We start from the raw sequence: 12,851 nt of genomic DNA on the forward strand, positions 1-12,851 counted from the left end.
GTAAAGAAATCTGATTCCTTGAAGAAGTAACCAACGGAACATAAGAAGCCTGGCAGCCCAAGAAACGCAGATGGAACTGATTCAACAAAAAATTATACATCCCCATTGTGGTGCTCTTCCAAATATTCATGGACTATTATTTGCTCCGATATGCAAGGGCACATCCTGAGCAGATTGGTGTAAACTCACTCAGATTAATACATATGTATAAAGTTTATTAGCATTTGCTCAAGAACCCACACTTGCACGAACTAGACAGCAATTTCTTGATGACCCCAGTAGAATGCTTAGCTAAAAGCAACCCTCTGGTCTAAGCAAAACAGCTAGTCACTTTGGATGAGGTTCTTTGTAAAAGCTGGGACAGCTAGTTGCAAATCTGCTTTGTTTTGTTTAAACAGGATTATATTGAAACCATGGAACTAAGCCATACATATGTTTTCCTACGTTGATTCCCTGGGATTTGTTCACAGCTAATTGGAGCTTCATGAGGGCCTTTCAGTTTCATGGAAAAAGATGAAGTTATAAAAGCAAGATCTCTTAGGATGCAATCCTATGCACACTGGGAAATGTCAGGCTTTTCACTGTCAAAACAGGCATAGTTGCATCCTTTGAGAACAGTCTATGGTTCTTAGTGTGCGTTAGTCATAGGACTAATCAGAAAAATCCCTCTAGCGTCTAAGTCAAAGCTTAGGGCTTGGTATGGGTTTCACAACATTGGAGCCCCCTTTCTACCTCAGCCCAGCCACAGTAGTGGCTGCCATGGGGGCTCACATCCAAGGTCAGAGCTTGAGCCTCATTGTGTGGATCTGCAGTAATGGGTATGTCATGGGGAGTTGGTGGGTAGTGAGAGAGGTTCTGAAGGAACCTAAGTCCTCTAGGATCCCAATCATGCCCTCAAAAGAAATCCTAAGCCCTCTAGAACCTTAATCAGGCCCCAAACATGGAGGACTTCAGAATTTAGATCAGCTCAAGAAATCCCCATTGTTTGGTGAAACCAGTGGGAAAACTAGACAAAACAATGGCTTCAGCATTGTTGGAATGTCTGCATGGTGGGAGACGTTGAGACTGGAACACTCTGTTGTTTGGGCTCCTGCTCCAAGGAACTGTTTCTGTTAAAATGCTTTTATAGAGAGAGACAGTGTGGTGTAGTGGTTAAGAGCACAGATCTGGGACTCAGGTGATCTGGGTTCTAGTCCCTGCTTAGCCATGGAGTCAACTGGGTGGCTTTGGGCCAGTCACAGACTCTTAGCCCAACTTATCTCACAGGGTTGTTGCTGTAGGGATAAGATTGAAAGAAAGAGGAGGAGAATGATGTAAGCCACTTTGAGTTCTTTGTAAGAAAAAAGCTGGATAGAAATCTAAAAAATATACATAAATAGAACTATACGTATTGTATGTGTGTGTTTTAATGAATTGGACTACAAAAGTGTCATTTCCCAACATTAATCACCTTAACTATGGGAATGGTCCAGCCCCCGTGAAGCACAATGATCTTTTAATTATTTCAACAGAATACCTATGCGACAAAAGTGCAGGTGAAGTTCAGTATGCCGGAGTTGAAAACTCCTGATACAGTTTTTTACACTTGGCTCTGTGGATAGCAGCTATTCCATGCTGGATTGCACTTACTTAGAAGTTATTTCAGTTGTGCTGCTTTGGAACAAGTTGCAACAACTGCAGATGTTAGGATTTATAGCTCTGCGTAGAAAAAATAAAAACATTCAAGCACCAGATTCCCTATTACTACCATTATAATTTTTGGTGGTAATTATAACTTTTTCACTGCATCTTTTCCCCATTTTATGAGAATGGCAGATTTAACATGTATAAAGCCATGGGTGCAGTCTGAAAATGCCTTCAGGACAATAATATGAATATACCGTTTTTTTCTCCTAGAGTGAGCTCTAGAAAAGCTCGTTTCTGTAGTTCGATTCATTTTTCAAATGGGGAAACCCTGGCTGCTCTTGTCTTCCACAAGGGTTACCACATGATAACTTCTGCTAGGGCTTAATTGAAATGCAGGAAGCCAAGGAGGCTGCAGTCCATGGGATAAATGATAGGACAATGGAACATAGAAAACACACACACACTCTCTTGGGCCACTATATAACTAAGGATTATAACAAGAGCCCAGAACCTCACCTCTGAGAATGTTTCCAAATGTTCTTTCTTTTTAAATCAATGTATTCTTCATCATGGGTCATAAAGAAGGCTGATGGCTGAAGAATTGACACCTTTGAATTGTGGTGCTGGAGAAGACTCCTGAGAGTCCTTTGGACCACAAAGAGATCAAACCAGTCAATCTTAAAGAAAATCAACCCTGACTGCTCTTTAGAAGGACAGACACTGAAGCTGAAGCTCAAATACTTTGGCCACCTAATGAGGAGGAAGGAGTCACTGGTTAAGACCCTGCTGCTGGGAATGATTGACAGCAAAATAAGAAGGGGATGGCAGAGGATGAGGTGATTAGGGGCAGTGGCTGAGGCTTGGGTGGACTCCAAGGGATGGTGGAGAACAGGAGAGCCTGGAGGAATGTTGCCCATGGGGTTGTGATGGGTTGGGCACAACTTTGTGACTTAACAACAAAAAGAATTCTTCCTAAAATGCAAACAAAGGGACAGGAGAAAGAAGTGGAAGACTTTTCTGGCAGTCAAAACCAAGAGTGCAGTCCTGGGCATGTTTAGGCAGAAGAAAGTACTGCAATTCCCAGCATGCACCAACCAGCCATGTAGGTGCTTCCTGTTTTAACATGGACAGAACTGCACCCCAAGGGCCAGAACAAGCATTCCTTGAAAACTGTGTTTAACAGTTCCATCTCCCCTACCCTGCCCACTTTCTAGTTTTATTTTATGCATAGAGCCTTGATCTGAATTGGCCCTATCATGGGTGGTAAGGGGGCTTTTAGGATCCAGGTTGGTGCCCTTCCACCTACTTTACAGTCAAAATAATAAATAAACAGTGGCGGCTAGTGCATTGATTTAAAACAATGTACAGAGAACAATGATTTTCTGTACAGGGGCTGTCCCTCCACTCTTCTTGTAGCAGAACTGCAGGAGCGATGCAAAGTAACCTGGCACTTCTGCGGCCCCTTTGTGGACCACTCTTAGAATGCTCTTACCATTGTCTGTGCTGGAGACAATCAGGGAATCTGCAGACTAAGCACCAGAACACAAGGTGCTGGAGTACTTGACACAATGAGGTCAAGTAAAAAGGTAAAGGTAAAGGTTTCCCCTTGACATGAAGTCCAGTCATGGCTGACTCTAGGGGGTGGTGCTCATCTCCGTTTCCTGGCCGAGGAGCCAGCATTCGTCCGCAGACTGTTTCCGTGGTCATGTGGCCGGCATGACTAAACTCCGAAGTGCAAGGAACGCTGTTACCTTCCCACCGAAGTGGTACCTTTTCATCTACTTGCATTTGCATGCTTTCGAACTGCATGGTTGGCAGGAGCTGGGACGGAGTACAGGAGCTTACCCTGTTGTGCAGATTGAAACTGGCGACCTTTCGATCAGCCAGTGGTTTAAACCACCGCGCCACCTGCAGTCCCTGAGGTCAAGTATTCCTGTGCAAAAATGCTTACTTAGTTGTCTGCTATATGCGCAGATGTGGTTTCCTTTGCATGGCTGGTAACACACTTCCTAGACTCAAGATATCCAAAATGCCTCAATGTACAGATGTGGTTTTCTTCTACATACGCTTTACATTTCAGATATCCAAAATGTCTCAGGGGCCTCATTCTCCAAACAAGTGATCCATTGCCATTACTGTTTTGTGTGCTTCACATCACCAGGAGAAACTCTTGCTGGTGTTCCTTTGCCTTCAAAAGAGGAGGAGTGAAGGCACCATTAGTCAGAAGAAAAGGACAGTTGTGGATTCTTTCAGACAATAATCCTAGTAGTACCCATCAAAAAGGACCATGTACCCTTTCTTTCATTTCCTCCTTTTTTCTGGAAGGAAAACAAAGAGCTGAAAGATGAAATAGCAAACAATATGAAAGTTACAAGGGAAAACATCACAGTCTAAACCTTTCATAAAACTCTGGGAAGAAGGCCAGGCCATTACAGGATAAAAGCCTCACCTGGAAGGACCCAGGAAGTCTCAAAGGTAGAAAATTAATGGTTCAGTGCATTAAAAAAAAACCTTCAGGGCTCATGGCACTTAAAAAAAAATTCTTTGGCACTGAGGTGTCCAATACTGTGTCCTCTACCATGCCAGTAGCCATTTCCTTTTCGTTTCCATATGCTGGTTAGGCTACCTATTGAAATGAGTGGGAAACCTTTTTCTTCTCCCCTAGAGACTTCTGTTTGAAATGCTGCACCTTTCAGAGAGACCATCTGGTTCCTGGAAAATAAATAGCGAGCCTTCCCAGAGTTATCGAACAAATAACTTGGGCTCCTGAGCTTGCTGAGAAAACAATTTATTTGTGTTTCCCAAAAGGAGTTCTGTGCTTGAAGGCTGTCCATTCTGCAAACCTTTTGACAATAAAGCCATGAAGGCAGTCCATTTGCTTTTGCATCCTTGTTTTGAGCTCCACAAGCAATCTTTGCTTGGTCCATACTGAGGATGCAACCTAGCCTGGTCCAAGACTGAGGATGCAACCTAGCCTGGTCCATGATATTCTGGTACCATAAGGAAGGGCAAGAAGCCCTCCTCCCCAATTCCATGGACTGGCTTTGACAGGACTGACCATTGAATCTTATTATTCTGGTATCAGAAGCAGGATGCCCATGTGTACCAGTTGCTGGGGAACTTGGGCAGGAGCGTGTGCTATTTGCATATGCTGCTTGCAGGATCCTATGGGCAGCTGGTTGGCCACCAGGTGACCAGAAGTTTGGCCTAGATGGTTCCTCTGTCTGATCCAGCAGGGCTCTTCTGCTTATGTTCTTTATACTGGGCATGGCACAACAACTTCCAATGCACCAAAAGGGCACAGCAACTTAGGGAATTGAGGCAAAATGTGGGGCAGCTGTTCTCACCCACAGCTCCTCCCACTTCAGGCAGCTGCTTTGCTCTTTCTAATGAGTGGACCAAGCCTAGATTTAACCTGCATTTCAGCTACGTATCAAAAACCTGAGCCCCATGAGCAGAATGGTGGGGAAGGCCACAAGATCTCCTGAAAACCCATGCCTTATCGTTAAGCTCTGGGTTGCTTTGGAAACACCCTCTTACTGCCATGAATCTTGCTGGGTTCAAACAGAACAACAACTTGCACAGTGCAAGGAGTATAGCGAAATTGTGTGGCATGTAACTGGCACACCCTGGATGAGGAAAAGTTGCCACTGTAGCTTCTTTTGCTGTGGTCTTGTGTACCTGGCTATAATATTTGCCTTTACAAATGGCTGACATTTAGCCCAAGCTCTGTAATGAAGTACTGAAAGATCACACGTAGGCATATACAACGAACCATTCCTAATTGTGGAATTCCATGGAAGGCCCTTTATCCCCTCTGCCAAAAACACAGGAACAGTTGTCAACTCCATCAATCCACAAAATCAAGAAGCTTCCCCATCCCCACAACTGTAGAACAAGCAACAGGAAAAGAATTCACAAATATGCCATGCCACATAAAATGTTAATGAGGCAAGGAGGGGATGAGAGATGCCATGCTTTTAAAATAGCATCTATGCCTCTAATCTGGTTATACTGAATCTACTACAGCATTTCTCCATTGATCTCTGTTGAGTGGTTTCGTTGCCCAGAGATAATTTTTTTGTACAGAAACTTTTTATAGAAATGTTGATTAGAGATAGGGATAAGTCTGCTCCATATCTCAAACGCTTAAAAACTCCCACCCACCTACCTCTTGTCTGGCAAGGTTAGGCAGGTCATCTACTTACCACAATATCCTCCAGGAATCGATATTTTTAATTGTGGTTGCTGAGGAAATTAGTTGCTTTTGTAAAATCTGATGTTGCAGATTTCAGACTGTTCTTAACAGGTTTTGTTGTGTGGCAGCAATAGCACTGGAAATAAAAGCTCACCTCTGAAATATTCGAGATCGTCTCAGTTTTTCTGAAGGCACCACATTCTTTCCCTGGCAATTGGAATGCTGTTGGCGCAAATACCATACAACACGGTGGCTGTGTGTTTACATCAAATTTTGCTTGCGGTTGGTGTAAAGTTCTTTTAAAAAAAGAGAAAGAGAGAAAGAAAATAAAGAAGGTTCCATTGGTCTTCAATGGACCATTGATAAGAGGATGTTTGTTCTGGCTCTCAGAATATCTGTACTGAATTGACTGCATATGCATTTGCTAAGGTCTCTCTCTCTCTCTCTCTCTCTCTCTCTCTCTCTCCTTGTATGAAAGTTGGTCCCTGTTGTCAGCCATCATTTGGTGACAAATATTTTCCAGCCCTTTATCAAATGACACTTCCTTTTTATAACCTACAAAACATCTTCTGAAAAAAGACTGATATGTTTTAACCCCATACTTTCCATAGCTCATGATCAAATCATAAATCATGAATTTCCTGTGAGCTTCTGAAACAGATTCTTCATTTCTATTGCACCGGCTGGATCCGTGAAACACTGCCAACACCAGTGCTTTTTTTGTTAAAAAAAAAAGAAAAAGGTGCCAGAACTCACGTCTTGGGGTCACACTTTTACACTAAAAAAGATTTTCAATTCACCAACTTTTTTTTGAAATAAAGAACTTATTTACCTTTTGCACATAGCCAGTCACTCTACACACACATAAACATAATGGTCGCTGCTGGCAGTAAGCACTCAGAGTGTGACCACACGATCAATCCCAAGCAGAGCAGCATCCCAAGCCGAGCAGCGCCCTCACAATCAGCACCGACACACAAGCAGCCCGCAGGCACTATGTTAATGATTTTTGCCGCCCACCTGCTACGCCCAACAGGGCGGTTCACAATCACTTGGAAAAATCCATCAAAAAAAGGTGACGGAACGCCGTTCTGGTGTGTTCTATGACAAAAAAAGCCCTGGCCGATACCAAGTGTTGATCTGGTCTCTATGATTCATCTGCTACTGGAGGTCATGAAGCAAGGTGAGCATAGAGCAGTTGCAAACCCATCAGCTCAAAAAGAGAAAATGTATCACTGAAAAAGAAGACAAAAAAGGACGCAGAATTAGTTTGCCAATGTATTGGCAAAGGTGCACATTTAGAAATATTGTCTATCATTTCATTATGATATAGTGCATCCACCCACTCGGGTGACCCAACCCTGTGCAGGCAACACAACCTGTTGTCTAGGTGCTGTTGACGGGTAACGTCAAGGCTTCTACTCTCTTCTTAAGGGTTCTTGCACTAGATGTAGTTGGAGCAGGGAGTTATACTGACTGCTGTAACCACACCTGAAAATGTCTTTGCTGGATCCAGAGATTTACCCCTTGGTCACCTTTCTGGGGGGATAGGGCATGGAGGCAAACCAGTTGCAGATGTTCTTGGAGGCTACTGGCTTCTTGAAGGCCCTTTCTGGTCTGGAATCTATGGGACAGAATCACCCTAATGGATGACCTTGACAACTACAGCAAGGGAGACAGAGTGTACAACTTTTTAGCCTTACTCAAAATCTGGGTGGCTGTTGCTATCATTGACCATGATGTTGGTTCCACTCCTATCTGCAGGGCAGAGTCCTGAGAGTAGCAGGACTATCCTGTGCGTCATCCCATAACATTTATGCTAGGAAGTACCATTAAGGATCACTTCACCTCCCATGCCATTGACCATACGTATGACACACTAATGTGCCATCATTGGGAGTTTTTAAGCAAGGTGTTACCAGGCCACTGGCTTTATTTGTCCATTTCATCAGAAGCTGGAGCATGACCTGGACTGGTGCTTAGATGCAGACTGGTGGGCTACATGATATGCTGAAGCTGTATTCTGATAAACTGTTACTGGGTCCAGGGCTTAGCGTTTTTACCTTTTCTGGATGCTAAGTGTACCTGGACAGCTACAAGGCCTCTTTTGCTCTCTCTTCTTATAGTTCTTTTTGACTTCAGGTCCGCCTTGGGGCTTTCTTCCTGAGGAGTTTAACCTACTTTATGGAGGCTTCTTTCTGTGTTTTCATTGTAGGGGGAAAAAGGCATCCATTACATCCCCTGCCCTGCACTGCCATTCACCTGAGGTTTGCATTTCTCTATCTCAGGAGACCTGCAATATCACAGGTCTGCGACTTTTCATGAAGCTTTTGTTCTAGTTTGTTGTGATTTGAGTTTTAGTAGCTGGCTTTCCTTGCACTAAGAATCACTCCAAAAATGGCTGGAGAGCATGGGAGAGGCCCCAGTGGACAAGAAGTCTGTGAAAAGGCAATGGTTGTGCAAACTTCTGTGTGTGAAGGGTCACAAGGACACAAAAAATGTTCATGTAGAGACAACCTGGACTGGGCACCCCTTTAAACAGAAAACATGTCCATATAGATGACTGACTTTTCCTAGTTCTAAAAAAGAGGTTTGTCCTATGTAAAGTAGGACACATGGCCACCCTATGATTCCCGAGAAAAGTTTAGGTATTTGGCATTGGGCAAATACATTTTTTATCTCCTCAATTTATAATCTGTGACAGAAGTGCTTTTTAAAACAATGCCTCTTTTACCTTAGCTGATACATCTTTCTTCTCCTTTTTAGTGTTGCTTTTTTAGGTTTCTATTGTAAGCCATCTTGGAATTATTTTTTCATGGAATTGAGGAATGGCAAACAAATAAACAAGTATTACTTAAGTAATTGAATTACTTAAATAATTGGGAACTGGCTTTCCCCATTCAACCTAATTAGGAGTATGCTGAATACTGCCTGTTTTGATTTTGGGGTCAAGCACAATGATTTGGGACAGGGAGGGGTTCCTCTTGCCATTGGCACATGTTGCATGGCTATGTATCCAAGATTCTGTTTTTTCTGGCTGCTGCTGAATTGGTATCATTTCTCCTCCTCCTGACTGATTCTTCCTTCCATTTGCTGGATTATGAAGCACAATGTGGTCAGGGAAGACATGGGGAAATGGGCCGATATTGCAAAACTCTGCAGCCAATCATGTTTGACTACAAGATACCACTGAGGATAAGGGATGACCATTAGAATGGATAAGTAAATGTTTTTACAAGGAGTGACAACTCTGAAGGCAGTGGATGCAATTTGAAGTATCCAATGCTTTTGTTTTTAGAAGAAGAGCTAGAAGTATTGGCAAAAAGGGGTATATTTGGCACTTCTGAGAATGTTTGTTAAAAGGTGCAGAACTTGGGCTCAGAATTAATTATGCGTGTACTTACTACTTTCCTTGGAAGTTAGGCCCATTATGTTCAGTAGTGCTTACGCACAGGTAAATCTACAAAGCATTACAGCCTAAAAATATGGAGTATCATAGAATCATAGAATAGTAGAGTTGGAAGGGGCCATGAAGGCCATCGAGTACAACCCCTGCTGTTGCAGGACACCACGTTACACCATCCCACTCAGATGGCTGTCCAGTTTCTTTTGGAATGGCTCAAGTGTAGGAGAGCCCACCACCTCTCCAGGCAGCTGGTTCCACTGTTGTATTGCTCTGACAGTGAGGAAACTTTTCCTGATGTCCAGCCTGAATCTGGGTTGCCACAACTTGAATTGATTATTCTGTGTCCTACACTCTGGCATCAGCAAGAAGAGATCTTGACCTTCCACTTTGTGACAGCCTTTGAGGTACTTCTAGGGGGGTATCATGTCCCCCCCCCCCAGTCTTCTCTTCTCAAGGCTGAACATGCCCAGTTCTCTCAATCTCTCCTCATAGGGCAGTGTTTCCAAACCCTGGATCATTTTTGTTGCCCTCTGCTGGACCCTTTCTAATCTTTCTAATTAGAAATTGGTCTTTAAACTGGGGAAGAGTTGATCTTGGAACATTTTTATGGACATTTAGGCTGCGATTCTGTGTACCCTGGTAGCAAGCCCCAATGATCTTTGTGGGACTTTCAGTAAGCAGGTGCAGGATAAAGTTTCATGGCCCTACATTGACACCAGGCCTTCTTCAAAGTAAACATTCTTAAGAACACAGGAACTTTTCACAAGTAACTCTACAAATGATAACTGAATTTCCTGTTATTGTAAATTGAATGAAAGAGCTACATTTGGGGTGGCCAAATATGAATTAGCTGAAAGGAGCACATTCATTACCAAAAAAGATTATAAAAGAGAACTGTAACCTCGCCAAGGGCTTCCTCTACCTGAGAGCTAAAATGAGTCAGAGTATAGAACACAGCATGTCCTATAATTGTCCCACCCTTCCAGGAAAACCTTGCCTAAAGCCATTCAGTTTGTTGGCCAAGGTTTTAGCTAATCTGGACCACCAAACACAGTAAAAGTACGGAGTAGATGGGATGCTACACTCTTTCAGCAATGGGGAAATGTGAGAGGAATAGTCTAAAGAGAAATGATAGCCAAGAGCTAAGCCAGGGTGTACATGCCCATTTGCTTAATTCCACTCATCAATGGAGCTTATTAACTGTTTAACTCATGGCCTGTTTTAGGGTTCTGTTAACCACAACAACACCCCATATTAGGTAAATCAAACCAGTATGTTTCTGGCATGTGCTGCATATTTAGCAAGTCATAGTTAACACTCACGCATGGTGTTCTAATCATAAAATGTACTTGGGCCATTTCTGATGTCAACTGAACTGTTATTTCCAAAAATTAAAAAAACCCTGCACTGCTCAATAGCCAGAGATCTCTGAGTGGTTTACAAAAGATTAAACAGTCATAAATACAACATAAAAACAACTTGCTTGAAAAAAACATTTTAAAACATTCAGACATCATAATAAAAACCTTCCAGGACTGGGTAAACTTCATCGTATACTGTTGAACTTCTGAGAACAAAGGAAGGTTTTAACTGGAAAGATGACAACATGACAAGTTTTTTGTGATGTCTTAGGATGCCAAGTGCTGTTGAATATTTGCCAGAAGAAAAAAAAAGTGTGTGTCTATCAGGGTTCACGTACATTGTTTTTTGTATGACTTTCTGCCCAATTTTCCAAAATCTCTGTCCATTGTTATGATACCTTAAGATATTTTAAGATTCACAGCACAAATACCACCATTCAGAAATGCCCTCCTTATACTGTGTATCTTTTCTCAGACATCAGACAGTGTTATTTGACATGCACATACCTAGTGTGCAAATATTTGTGCAAAACAACCTAGATTCTTTCTCTGGCAATGAATCACAATCATGTATTTGCCCTACTTCTCTTTGCAGCCATGAACTGAAATATTGTGTATTTACATTAAATACAGCTTTCCAGGACCATGAAAAAAATATATAGAACTGTAGCATAAGGTGCAGCATGGTAGCCAAGGGCTGAAGGAATGCCTTCTCTGAAAAGAACAAAACTACAATTTTATTTATTTAAAACTTTTATATGCCATCCCTTATGCATGGCATCTCAAGACGACTTACAATCATTAAAACAAAACACAATAAAGCAACCATCTCAATATAATAAATAACAATTAACCAGAAAATATAAGTTAAATAAAAAGCAGCTGTTGAACATTAAAACTAGTTTTTAAAATAACAATTAAATAAAAAGGCTTGCTTTACATTATCATATTATTCCCTTGGTGGTGCAATGCAACCAACAGTTTGGTGCGGCAGAGCAGCTTGTTCTTTTACCTCTATGTTCACTGTCAAAAGCATTTTCAATTTGCTCTCAATTTAAAATGGTGTCACTGAAAAACAGACTTAGCAAGAGATCCCAGTGATCCAGGGCTATCTGTGCAGGAGATGTTGTGCCCTTGTGAAGGATGTTCAGTATTTCCCACCATACTCCTTCTGTACTGATGGAAAAAATGGGTGGCTTGCCCCATCTCTGATTTTTAGGGCTGGTCGGCCTTTTTGAGCAGATGCCACATGAAGGCAAGCACACAATGGTCCCTGCATGAACGACACATGAATCCTTGGGAATCTCAGTTCGGGTGCAGGGCTTGGTCAAGTTGAGAACGGTAAGTGCCATTCACCCCAACCTTGACAAGACTTGGCTAGCAAGAGAGCATTTCCTGACTTGCCTTTTAGCCCTTGGCGCATTGGTGGCATTTACATTATCCAGGCTCCCTCAAGCTCCTCCATTAGATTCCTTGCCCACTATGTTTATTGGAGATGATCGAGTTCCCTCTGCTTGAGAGGTTAAATGAGTCGGAGCACAGAATACAGCATGTGCTGTAATTATCCCACACTTATGGGAAAGCTGTTGCCTTCAGACAGTCACCTGGCATGGTCTGTTGGCCAGGCTTTTAGCTAAGGTGGATCTGTAAATGTTGACAAACACAGGATGGTTGGTAGAGAAGCTTCTTCAAGACGCAGAAAAGTGGGCAAGAAATATTTTAAACAGAACTGCAGGCCAAATCCTTCAAGCCAGGCTTGACAAATCACGTCAGGAGCTCCTTAAAACCTTCCTCAAGGGAGAGATGTTTGCTATAAGCCTCATAAAATTTTTGGTCTTTGGGAAATTAGCTCTGCAAGAGATTTCACTCCCTTGTGAAATGTCTCAGTGAATTTTACTGCACCCCTTCCACATGGTGGGAGAGAATCAGTCATGGGATTTTCAAAATGCTTCTAGGGAAGGCTTTGGTGTGCCATTGGTGCATTTTGAAGCTTCTACGTGACCTTGATTTGTAGCTATGAGCAAGGGACGGGTGCAGCCTGCCACAAAGTGTTGCAACAAGCAGTGGTCCAGCCATCCATGCTCTTCCCCATGGAACTCCATGCCATTCCCTGGCTTTTTGGCTTCTCCACAGAAATGCAGCAGAAAGGGACCACTGAGCATGGTTAGTGATTTTTCAGCTTTTCGCCTTTAAAGTTTTCTTTCTTGACTTATCCTGTACTTTGGCACTCTGTGAATGACATCACTATTGCTTTAACTCA

The 12,851-nt window shown here is 42.6% G+C and overlaps 1 long non-coding RNA gene across 3 annotated transcripts; it reads right to left on the bottom strand.

Annotated features, from left to right (window-relative positions):
• Positions 1–1,386: 1,386 nt before the first annotated feature.
• Positions 1,387–6,232, bottom strand: LOC123027919. Of its 3 annotated transcripts, none has more exons than XR_006415587.1 (3): positions 5,979–6,232; positions 3,119–3,814; positions 1,387–2,376 (listed from the first exon to the last, which is right to left on the bottom strand). It is a non-coding gene; the product is annotated as an uncharacterized LOC123027919 (long non-coding RNA). The 3 variants fall into 3 exon arrangements; XR_006415585.1 differs by having other exon boundaries at positions 5,835–6,232; XR_006415586.1 differs by having other exon boundaries at positions 3,119–3,963; positions 5,835–6,232.
• Positions 6,233–12,851: the final 6,619 nt, after the last annotated feature.

This window comes from Varanus komodoensis, unplaced genomic scaffold, assembly GCF_004798865.1.
Source record: "Varanus komodoensis strain SLA01 unplaced genomic scaffold, ASM479886v1 scaffold34_1, whole genome shotgun sequence".
NCBI classification, from domain to species: Eukaryota; Metazoa; Chordata; class Lepidosauria; order Squamata; family Varanidae; genus Varanus; species Varanus komodoensis.